Source organism: Agelaius phoeniceus, chromosome 3 (assembly GCF_051311805.1).
Source record: "Agelaius phoeniceus isolate bAgePho1 chromosome 3, bAgePho1.hap1, whole genome shotgun sequence".
Taxonomy (NCBI): domain Eukaryota; kingdom Metazoa; phylum Chordata; class Aves; order Passeriformes; family Icteridae; genus Agelaius; species Agelaius phoeniceus.
Window position 1 is genome coordinate 57,593,972 of NC_135267.1, and position 12,378 is coordinate 57,606,349.

Genomic DNA, 12,378 nt, shown 5'->3' on the forward strand with positions numbered 1-12,378 from the left:
TCCTTTTACTCCATTTTTTTTGTTTCTTTGAATTCATGTGTTTTCCCCTCACTCTTAACCATAAAAAGAGTATCAGTGTACATGTACATAGATGTGCACTTCTGCCAGATTACCAAGACATGTGTAGAAATTTCAGCGCTGATTATTCATCTTGAGAGGTATTCATCAGCTTTACTTAGTAGAGACATGATTTAAAGAGCGCTCTCAACATTTGGAAAGTCAGATCATATTTGCTGGTCAGTTTGGAGGCATTTAAAAATAGATTAGAAACCTATACTTCTAATCCCTTCAGAGAGCTCCCATCACTATCTCCTTCTTTGTCCCCCTGGGTACATGTGTTCAGAGCAGGAGACATCTCATGACTCAGGACACTTGCTGCTGGAGCTCTGGACTGCAGAAAAGTTCACTGATGTTTATGGGATGTTTGTGGTGACCCCCGGGATACAGACTTGTAATGAATTTCAGACTGTCTACCCAAGTCTTTCGACTATCTATCCAATCTCCCTGAATTCTTAACCTCACACTTCCTCCTACTTCGTGTCCTTCTGGGAGACACTGGATACTTGGGATGAAACATTTTAAAGCCAGTGCCTGCAACCTTGTCAGTACATCCAACACAAGACCTGACTTTGTTGTTTATTTTAGTGCAAATCTCCACCCCCTTCACTTGCTCACAGGAAAAGCTTTTTCTTACGGATCATAGCCCTTCACTTGAGAGAAATCCTTCTTCCTTTCTTTTTGTGGGTCTTCTATTTTTCTCACCAACAGAGAGAAAATACTCTGTAAGAACAGTTTCAAATCCTGTTTTACTGGGACACAAGTAAAAATACACTTTTTTTTCTGCTGCTTTATGCAACCCCAGGGTTAAACTTAGAAAAGAAATAACTCCTTACTTCTTCAGAAAGCCAGCCCTTAGTAAGCTGACCTAATAGAAACTGGAAGCCCTAACTAACCCCTTGGCTGATTCATGATTTATCTATGCCAGGGTGAAGTGTTCCACATATTAGCTGGAGGAAATGCACTTCTAGTTTGTAATCTTGATAAATAGTTACTGAACTTATTTATTTTTTAATGCTCATTTTAACCATTCATCATTATTTTGAAGATCTTTTACAAATACTGCCTTGAAACTTCCGACAAGTGACTGTTTGTAAAAGGAAAGCTGCACAAATGAGCCAAGTTAGAAGGAACTCCCTCAAATGAAAGAGGGGTGCCAACCCACCAGACAAATGAACATTAGCACTGGATGAAACAAACTGCACATAAAATATATAAACATTGCAGGTGGTTTGCTCTGACTATACTTAATGTTCTGTGCTTCTTTTTTGAATGTCTTATGAAGGGCTAATGGACTACTGGAACAGCAAACCAGATTTTTTTAATTCCCCCCCAAACTCCCAAGCTAGGGGACAGGATTGGAGTGCAGGAAAAGGGAAGATAGGTGACTCTGGCTTTATGGAGAATAACTCATGTGGAAATGATTAAATGATTTCTATAGCCAGGACTACTTTTTTTTTTCCTTAATGGCTTGTTAATAAACATTCTTGGAGTATGTTTATCAGCATCACCTGATTTCAGGAGAGTACTTATAAGCATGAGTCATCTGTGTGATTGATTAGCAGGTTTTCTGAACCTTTTAAGATGTGTTGTCCCACAAAGCACAATTATTTTTTCTTCTAAGATCACAGATTTGAATTTGCTCTACTAACCTATTGCATTTACAGCAAATGGTGCAATAGGGATGATGGAAAGTCTGAATGATCCAGTACAATATTCAAATCTCTGTCCAAAAATCACGTTTAACCTATTTCTGGATATGAAAGTTTCTAAGCAGAAAGCAGTGGAGGGGTTCTCAAGCCATTATTTTCAGGGAACACTTTGCTACCTGATATTTAAAAGGTGGTCATAAATAACTCCAAATCATTCTCTTGTAATTAACTCTGCAATAATAGGGAGAGGAGCTTAGACATTAAGAAGGACTTTTTTTTCTCCTCCACCAGGAATAATGAATTGGTAAAATGACCTCAGGGGCAAAGTTGTTGGGACAAGGCATAAGGTCAATCAAGGAGCAATTAAATGCTGTCCTGTGGGAAAACAGTAAGTGCAGTCCCAAAGAGTGAGCTAGAAAAGGGCTGAGAGGTAGAGGAGGAAACATCCCCCTGACAGCAACATTATGTAGGCTCACGATCTTCCAGGAAGAAGCCACAGAACAGGCGGTCTGTTAGGACTGTAATAAATACTGAGTTATCAGAGTAAGAGGGAATTCGGATATAAACTCCAGATGGATTTAAAGCGTAGGCTCATTACTCTCACCTCTCACAAACTGTGCAATAAGCCAATGTGTGTGAGTCCAGGACTTCAGTCAGCTGTAACTGTTCATGTTGGCCTGCCACAAGCAGGTAGTTGCCTGCAGATGCTTGGTCTCTCTCAGTCCCTCCAGTCTCGGTGACCTTGCCAAAGACAGCATCCATAAATCCAGAATTTTAAAGCATAGAGCAATGGCAGATGCTGTTTCTGCTGCAAGGAAGAGGCTAAGGCAAGTCAGTCTCATTTACACTGAATTTGCTTGCCCCAAGTTACACCCCTGTGCAGGGTATGGAATACCAGAGCTATACAGAGAAAGGGCATGAGGACTCTGCTGTCTGTGTCCCCAGTTTTGTGGCCAGATCTGAGTCAGTAAATCAATGCCAGGCACCCTTCCTGCAGACACAAGTCTGGCCTGCTGTCTGTCCCTGGCCATTTGCAGGACCCTGACACAGATGTTACCACTTTTCTCTCATCTTGGGTGTTATTTGGAAGCCATTGTGTTGGAGAGCACTCCCAGCCACCCTGGAGGGGATGGTGGTGGTGGATGAAGTTCAACTCCTTGTAGGATCCATTCCCAAGGACTGGATTTGCACACTTACTATCTACCTGCTCATGCACAGTCAGAAACTCTCTAGGAGATAAAGCATTATGAATCTGGGTCTGAAAGTGATATTAACCTCAACAAGAATGGAGACATTATTCCTCTTTGTGATGAAAGACATAGGGCAAGAGAAAAAATTCCACCTGGAGTTTGAGGGTTTGGTGTGGTTTCTTTGTTTTGTTGAGGATGCTGAAACATCTGCAAATTTTTCATGCTGGTAAATCTGATACAGAACTATCTTTGAAAAACAAAAAAAGCCAGCAACACAGCATTACTTTAAATCTTAGGAATAGCAGGATGGGCAAGAACACCATAATCAGGCACCACTTTTAGATGGACAGCAAGTCTGGCTTCCTCCAGCCAGTAAGTGTAGTTAGATCCACAAACAAATGAGCTGCAAAGCCCAGCTGAATAGAAGCATGTACACAGAAGCTTTGACTATTCCCCTTGTGAGCAGCTAGCAGGGCCTGAGCTAGCCTGGATCAAAATAGGTTAAGAGCATCTCCATTCCACTGTAGTACTGGTACGCCTCAACAGCTCTGGGTTTCTTCAAACCAGTTGATACTTGTAAGAATGATTATAGGCATACTTTGGATGAGCAGACTCCTGAAATAATATTTATGTATGCACATGTTAGCTTTCTCTCCATTTTTCCCCCCATCCAAACAAAAACTGAATTGACTTAAGAGTTGGACCCAATGATCCTTCTGGGTCCCTTCCAACTCAGACAATTCTGTGATTATGTGACTCTGTAAACTAACAGAGATACATGTTCCCATCAGGCTTCTACTTTCCTGTGGAAAAGGAGAACTTGATGCAGGGATTCATTGACTCAGCTCCTTGCTAAGTTTTCCCCATGAAAGTTCAAGGGCAGATCAGCATCTGAGAAGGTAGATGGTTACCCACATGCTGTTAAAACCCCACCAGCTGCAAGAAAGCACACAAAAGAGAGAGCAAGAGTTTGAACTTCCTACAAGCATAATTCTACTCTTGATATCTTCCATTTTCTTTCTCCACCATTTTTCTGGTGAAAGATATGTCAACCCCAGGCTAGTATAATACTCCATCAAAACTAACCCCTTTGACCCAGGAAACCCTAATACAAAGATGCATCTTCATATTTAAACACTTCAGTACCCATTTGTCAATAAACCTTCCAAATTCTATCTCTTATAGTCTTCTGGAATTTAAAAATATTTGAAAAATAATAAGCACAGAGAGCAGCCAACAAACAAATGCAAACTCCCTTTATTATCTGAGGTTCATAAAAAAGCCTAAACAAGAGTCCTTGCCCCTAAACAAAAATCCAGGCTCTCCCTGCCAGCACTCAATGCAGTTTCATCTATTTCCTTTTTCTAATCCTCCTTTATGCCCATTAGCTGTTCCTTTTAGTGTAACATGGTCCAGCTGCATCTGCACCACTATTATTTAACCCCTCATTGCCTAGTTCTATACCTCAGTATGTACAGCAAAGAGGAGAAAGGTAAAGATCTATGGATTGCCATGAATAGTCTTATCTGAATTATAGTCTTTTTTAAACAGCCTGAACATATGGGCTCTTTTTTTTTCTCAATTTTTAGTATTTATAGAAAGAAAAAACAACCAGTATATTTTGGGATAAAAAAAACCAACTTCAATCCGAATCAAGAGCATGAGAACTGGGTGCTAAATTAGCCAGTGTTTACTCACAGACTGGTGATGCTCTCAAAACCAGGAGAACTTAACCACAGATTTGGCTGCTGGAGATTATCTTTAATTCAATTTCTTAGTCTAAATATGCTGCTTACATGCTTTAAAATTTCTTCCCTTCTTTCTCTTAGTTACAGATTTACCAAGCAGAAAATAATCAGTCATTAGAATATACTTAGAATATAGATATCTTTTGAGGATTCACTAGGCAATTTAGGTCCATTTAGACTCTTTCCTGGGAGGAACCATTTGAATGGTTCTTTGAGGCAACCTGGGATTTAACAACTTTTAATTGCCCAAACTACAGTGAAGTAAACATTTCATGTATGGCTATAAAGCACTGACCTCTTCTCACATCATTCTTGCTTTATTCTAAGGATTTTATTAGTAATTCAGAGACTACAGCAAACACACACTGATAGTTGATTAACATAGCATTTAACTAATTGGATGAGGTGAGATGTGAGGATTCCTGGGGTATGCTAGTCATGTAATTTGGAAATCTTTACCATCATGTCATACCATACCTGAAAGTGATTAATTTTTGGGTGCAGTGTTTATGTTATCCCAATTCAAGGAGCAAATTTTCTGAGTTTTATTATCTCAGATTGTTGAGATAATAATTGTTGATTTTTGATAGTGCTAGAATTCCATAGCACAGATTAAGAAACTTTGAACAAATCCAGAAATACAGAGCTAGCCCCAGAAGTGGTAGCTTTTGCTCTTCATTGTATAAAGACTCACACATTTGCTTAATGTGTGGGTTATGAGGAGTTCTTTTTGCCCACCACAACACTCCTCCTAATTTGCAGGGTAAATCCATGTATGAATATAAGCAGAACTTTAATAAGATAGCCAGAGCTACTGCTTGGACTGAGCTCTAACCAATGATTGCTGTTTGGTGATTTGCACATTTTTAACCATCAGGGTACCTAAAGACAGGTGGTATTTTCATGAGACTCCAGCACTGCTCTAAGCAATCTAAAATTAACCTTCCTGAGCTATTCTGAAAGGTAGTCAATGCCAAATGTTTCTCATGTATAGCTCATCACTTGATTTTTTAGACATGTGGGTGTGATTATATTCTTCCACATTATTTTTCCCTCTCTGAAATGTAAAAAGCTCATGTAAACAGGTGAAGTTTGATCATCCTAACATGCATAATAGTGAAAATTCCATGCCAAGAACTCTCCCATACAGAAAGAAAGCAAGAAAGCAAGAAAGCATGAAAGAAAGAAAGAAATTTCTTAACTATCTAATTTATATTTATCAGCATTTTTATTTATAAGATAAATGTTAGTTCTGTTATGTTTATCTTGTGTTCTATAAAACTATGGAGTTATTCTAAAACTTTTAAATAAACTGAATTTAATCCCAATCAAAAAATCACACTTTGAGTCAGATGTGATGTCAACTTTGAAATAACAGTGTTTTATGATGAGGTATTGTTTATGTTTTGTAGAGTTCATAGGATCTTTGTCAAAGCAAAAACCATGAAAGCTCATTTCTGAAAGCATTGATGTGTATTGTATTTATTTTAGAGCTATGCTTTTAGTTGCTTTCCACTGCTCTTTTCATCAAAAAGAATGGCATATTCTGATTTGAACAGCAAAAATATCATACTGTCTGAAAGGAAGGATCCAGCTTCCCATTTGTAATGAGTAGGACAAAGTCTGTTGCAAATATACTTGTGCAGAGATTTAATCAGCTCTTTTCTAGTAAGTTATGAAGAAAGATACTCTCATCAAAGCTGAGACACAATATTAGAGTGTGATCCACCCACTCACAGCTGTCTTTTAAGCCATGTTTTCTGTTCAGAAGCTACTCTTCCACTGAGGCAGCATGACTTGATGTGGGCTACCTTTTGTTTCTTGCCTTTCCTGATTTGTTCTGCATTAGAAGGGAAGTGGAGATAGTGGGAGTCAGTGGAAACCATCCTGAATCATTCGAGGTCACAGTACTGCCACTGCCCATATGTTAATAAGAACTCAATATATAAGGCAGGACTGTAACAGAGCTAATGTTTGCCTGAGTTTCTGAAACAACTGTCTCGTTGGAAAAAGCTGAGTGTTAATCTATAGAGGCAGAGATGGCCAAAGGGTTGTATAATCTGAATGAGAAGAATTTATGAAAAGTAAAACTTGAAAAGAAGCTGTTCCAGAGGTTTATGTAAGCAAAATGGTATTATACCCTATGCTGAATTGTGTACCAGTATTTGGCAAAAAAAAAAAAAATCCCACAAAGTCAGTTTATTTTAAGCCTTTTTTGCCTTCTCCTTAGTTTGTTTTTTTGTTTTTTTTTTTTTCTTCTAGGAGCAGGAGGCTAACCACCAAGCACTGGTATCCTTACTTGTCTGCTAAGAAATGCCCTGGTGAGAAGCACAGAAACAAACAATAGTTCTGAAGATTTTTAAAAAATAGGTGAAATCACATCAGATATTTAGAGAAGGTTTTGGTTGACTGGGATTTCACTGGTGTAATTCATCCTCCTCAAGAAAAACTATTTGTTTGTTATACTCCCTCTAACTACCATTTCCAGGAAAATGAAAATAAAAAGAGGCAACAGCATCCTCAAAGGGAGGACTATTACAGATTTTTGGCACTAATCTTCTTCCAGATCACATCTATTTTTTAAGTATATATTTTCAAGGTCCAAGAGTATGGGGACTCCCAGATCCCACATTAGTTCAAAGAGTGAAAATGTTCAGCAAGCTAAACTCCTTGCTTTGGCACGTCTATCAAAGGCTTTGAGCCTTTAATGTAATTGAAAACAATTGTCCCAGTGGGGAGGTCTAACACTCTGACCAGTTGCAGTTAAATACTTGAACTGCCTGAGAAAACTAGAGGGGTTATAGGAATTCAAGGGTAAACTGCATGACACAGCTCTGGTGATAATAATGTTCCAGAATTTATATTTATTAATATTGCCTTCGTTTGGTCAGACTCCCACAGGAAATCCTGAGGACTACATGTCTCTGGCATGTTTTATCTTAGATAGTCCCATCCTTGTGGTATTGCGTGCTGATAGCAGGACAGAAGAGTACCTTTGAAAATCTCTGGTCTTTATAGAAGCTGCGGATGACAGCAAACAGGACCTTCAACACTCCGGGAAGACAATCCATCTACTTTCCGTAGTTATCATTAAAATGTCTTTCAGACATAGGTCATAACTGGAAACCTATAAAGGATGCCTGTGTATTAGGCACTTCCCACAAAGCCTGGTCCCTAGCGATTAAAATTTATCACATTGTTCTTCTGGTTACAAATACTGCTGATATGTGTCATTAGTGCAGAGCACTGCTCATAATATTTTGACTTTACTCCAAACATTTTTTTTAATTCCGAGTTTCCCATAAAGAACCCACTCCTGAAGTTTTTAAAGACATGCATTACTTTAACATACTTAAGCCTCTTTTAAAGGTTGTTAACTATCTTATTTTCCTGTTAAATGTACACTTACTTGCACAAAATGATTTGATGAGAAGCTCCACATCCCCCACTCTGGTAATTGTGATATAGCATAGAGCAGTTATTGTGCATGAAATCATACAGCCTTATCAGTATATGGTACAGTTTATAAATACTCCATCTTCTTAAAAGCCCTGTCCTGACTAAGACATTGTTTAGTGGCATTCTCTTTGAAATATTTTCTTGTTTGTGTACCTAAAATTTTTGTACAATTTTTAAATTTGCATGTTTACTGAAGAAGAAACACAGCATAATTTTTGTCTGAATCTACCCTTCTTGCTAGAGTGAAGTTATTTGATATAAGCTGTACTAAATCTCTAGCTGTGGGCAACAAAGTCAATTTTTTTGCCAGTTTTTCTAATAAAAATGTTTACAGCATCACACCACATATTGCTTTTCTGTGAATTATAGTATCACAGAACAGTTTGGGTTGTAAGGGACCTTAAAGATTATCCAGTTCCAACCCTCCTGCCATGGACAAGGACTCCTTCTACCAGCCTAGTTGCTCAAAGCTCTGTCCAGCCTGGCCTTAACACCTCTGGGGATGCACGTGAGTGTGTCTGCCCACGCCCTTAGCTGCTGAACCCCTTGATCAACTGTAACAAATACAGAACAAGCAGCAGCCTCACACACACATAAATTCATCTTTCATGGAAATAGTTGATTGGCTTGAGAAAATAAATGGTATTATGCAGTTTCTGAGGTGGAGGCTGATGCTGTATCTTTATGGGACATCAAAGAACCTGCTTCATAGCTCAACTCTCTCTGCTGTGAGCTATTCCTGGGACAACTGACACCTTGCTGCCTGGGACCTTGTCCCACAAGGCATTCTGTAGGGAATAACTGAAAAGACACAGGACAAAATAAAGACTGACACTGGAAGGTAAATTTTTGTTTTAAGAAGAATTAGCTTGCAGGCATAAACAAATGTTACATGCAGGCATAAACAAATTTTACATGCATCTATATCTGATATAGAAACCAAGAAAAAATATTTTGCATGCTGCCCTCATAATCCTCTGAGAAGCACTACAGTCAGTTTATTCCTTAGAAAGCTAACTTTGCTTGTCACTCACCTTCTCATATCTGCAATTTGCTGTCTCATCCATCTTTTATGTTTCTCCTTCCTTTAATCTAAAGAAGTCACAGTTCCCATCAGACAGACATTTTGTTTCCTGCAAGCCAGGGAGTACTGCACTGAAAAAAACCCAAAAAACTGAAAATGACAGATATCTCTGCCCCATCTCTTTGATTCTTCTCAGTAAATGATATATTTGAGAAATATGGGAAAAATGAAAAACAAAAGATAAAAGTTTAAATCTTAAGCTGTGGTTTCAGTTATCTGTGCAGAGAGAAAAGTGGTTCTTCTTGCATCTTTGGATTTCACTGCACCTTAAAATAAACATGCAAAAAAAGTCCCTGTACCTATGCTCAGGAAATGAAAACATTCCTTCTGCTTGTTCCCAGATGGCACCACAGCAGTTTCTGTAACTGCTGTAGCAACATGAAAAAAAATGTTGCTGATGTGTGAATAGGCTGAAGCCTGATGCAAAGAGTATTAAAGTCTCTCTGGAAGGCCTGCCAATGCCAGTTCTGGGGCAGGCCTGCCATCAGGCTCCATGGGATACTCGAAAGTACTCCAAAGGAAATTATTTTCCCCTGTTATGCCCTCCTTGCAGCCATTCCCACAGAGAGCACAGCTCACTGACCATTTTCACAGGAGCCCTGGAAACAGCATGTATAATACTAGAAAGCCAGATGATAGAAAACGCTGAATTTTGTCCTTTGATACATTTCCAGTAGAAGTGTGTTGGTTCCCTTCCCATAATTCAAATTTTTTGTAGATTTGTGGGCCTTTACAGGGACAAGCATCCCCTCTCCCTTAACAATGGCTGTGCTGAGCTCTGCTGAGAAACAGTGGATGGTGCCTGAAGGACAAAGGCTGCATGATGGTAGGGCCAGGAGATCCAAATTTCAGCTCCACCCACGAACTCTGAGGACTTCCAGTGAATGAGACTGGAACAGGACTGCTTCACAGAGAGAGGAAAAGAAGGTGGATATAAAGAAGAGAGGGTAACTCAGATCCAGGCTGGGTTGCATGGGGGCCCCCAGCATATGAATACATGAATTCCACTAGCCTTGTGATGTTTTGAAAAGTAAACTATGGAAGAAAGACCAGAAACTTCAAAGAAATTCCTGATTTGGAAATTGTCTGATGTAAAAGGTGTTAGCATAGAGGAGGGTAGAGAAATAGCCTGTTCTCAAAGGCACTCTACAAGAGGTCAAATGTTGGTCTGGCTCATATGGCCACTTTTTCCAGTTGTACAGTATATTGTGTAAACTAAATATAATGTAAAGATGCAAAAGCTTCCAGAAATGTCATCTTACAGACATTTGCTTGGATGCAATCCATGATTATGTGAAAACATTTACTTTGAGATCTAAAAGCCATGGGTTACGTGGGTGTTCTGTACATTTTGCATTGGAACTTATACTATAGAGCCAGAAAAGACTAAGAGACTTAATTTGAAATTAGTTGTGTTAGTATACTGGCCTGTGCTGTACCCAAATGTAAATGTGGCTGAGTATATGTGACAGAAAAAAAAAGAATAGTTCATGGCATATTGGAGAGAACTGCCAGAAAACTTTACAAGTGGCTGGGACCTCAGTCAAATCTCTGCTACCAATCTCATGCTTTCTATTGCCCCCCAAAAAAACAGGTTACTAGAAAATCTCCAGACCAAAATAGAGGTAAATTTTTCAAAAAGAATGGCACTTATTATCTGAATTTTGAACTGAGTTCACCAGTATGCTCTCACATGACAGGGCATTAGGCTCAGGTGTGGTTGTGCCCTTCAAGAAATGGCCTTTTAGAGGCCACAAATTAATATCAGTTATTGTATTAAATCATTGTCTTGCAACTCCTGTAACAGGCACAAAACCAATATACAAACTCCACTGTTTCTCAGTGTTAAGCACATGTTTGTGGTGGTCTGGATCAAGCAGCTGTGCTGCAGGGGCTGCAGAGAGTGATGTACATTTGTATCAGGACTATATCTATATGAGACTATTGAGTTTCTCACTTATGAAAGTACCTCAATATCCCTTTACTGTGTATAATTTGTTTTATACTTAATAAAAGAAAAAAGTTAAGGATCTCTGCTCCTCATGCAGTCAATACAGAGATGCCTTGTACTAAACCAGAGTTTACTTGTACTAATTCCAGAACTGCAAACTGTACAGCTGCATCTTTTAAGGCTCTAAACAGATCGTGCCATTGGAGTTGAACATACTCTTCATGGATCTCACCTGCTGTAGTTACTGTACAGCACCTGAACTGCTCTGGGTAATGTAACAGTTCTTTTGTAGCCAGATGGAGGGTCTACAGGACCTGGTGTAAAAAGGTGCTCTGAAGAGTACTCAGTAGTCTTCAGCAATGGCCAAAAGCCTGTCCTTGGCTATTGAAGTGGCTTTGGACCTCAGATGTTCTCAGCCCAAGACAGATCATCTGTGCAAATCCCAAGAATTGTCCTCCAAAGACTGAGAAAAAAACGAGTTTAAAGTCATTTTGCATCTGTCTGTCATCTGGAACGAATGCCAGAGGTACTGGGGAAAGAGAGGTTAACTTCTAGCAAAATGTCTGTCAGCGTTACACTCCCAGCCTGGAAACAGGCTGGATGGCCATGAAGTCACGGCACGCAGCTGTGGCATGGGGGAACTTGGACTTAGGATTCTGGCAGTTTTTCGAAAGACTTAAAAAAACTCTGCAAGGGTTCAAAAACACAATTCCCAGAACACAGATTTTAAGAGTGAAATGAGCACAAATATAATAATTTAAATTTGGAAACAATTAAAGAAATGGGAGGATCAAATTAGTTAGTGCCCATAAAATATCCAGAAATCTCATTTGGATTAGGTTTTGGAACTCTTACTGCTGTGTCAGTGCAGCTGTGTGTGGGATAACCTGCTATACAGATTAAACCAAGGGGCTGGGTCCTGGCTGTTTGCTGTCTGAATGCCATGAAATTTTAGCAGGATTCAGACTCAGAAATCTGGACATAAAGCAGACTCAGGAACTGCAGTATCAATATCCTGATAATTAAAACACTTTAAAGGTCACATTTCATCTGCTTATAGGAATAATAATTTAAGAACATCAGGAATAAGTTCTTTCTCTCTTCTAGTCAAAAGATTCCTCCCATTTCTGTTAGTGGATAGGGATTCACATAAGGAGCTTCAATTTAAGAAAGCAACACATGGCTTGACCAGTATATTTATATTATATTGTGTTATATAATAGTTTTCTTACTAGTG

General features: G+C 39.0%; 1 long non-coding RNA gene across 5 annotated transcripts in view; it reads right to left on the minus strand.

Annotated features, from left to right (window-relative positions):
- The window catches only part of LOC143693563 (uncharacterized), a 71,086-nt gene extending 61,458 nt beyond the window's left edge, over positions 1-9,628 (minus strand). For 4 of the 5 annotated variants that reach the window (XR_013181371.1, XR_013181368.1, XR_013181367.1 and 1 more), the window contains exon 1: positions 9,141-9,445. This is a non-coding gene — a long non-coding RNA (uncharacterized LOC143693563). Of the gene's footprint in view, positions 1-9,140; positions 9,446-9,489 lie in introns of those variants that run through there. The other variant, XR_013181369.1, reaches the window with a different exon arrangement.
- Between the last annotated feature and the right edge of the window lie 2,750 nt (positions 9,629-12,378).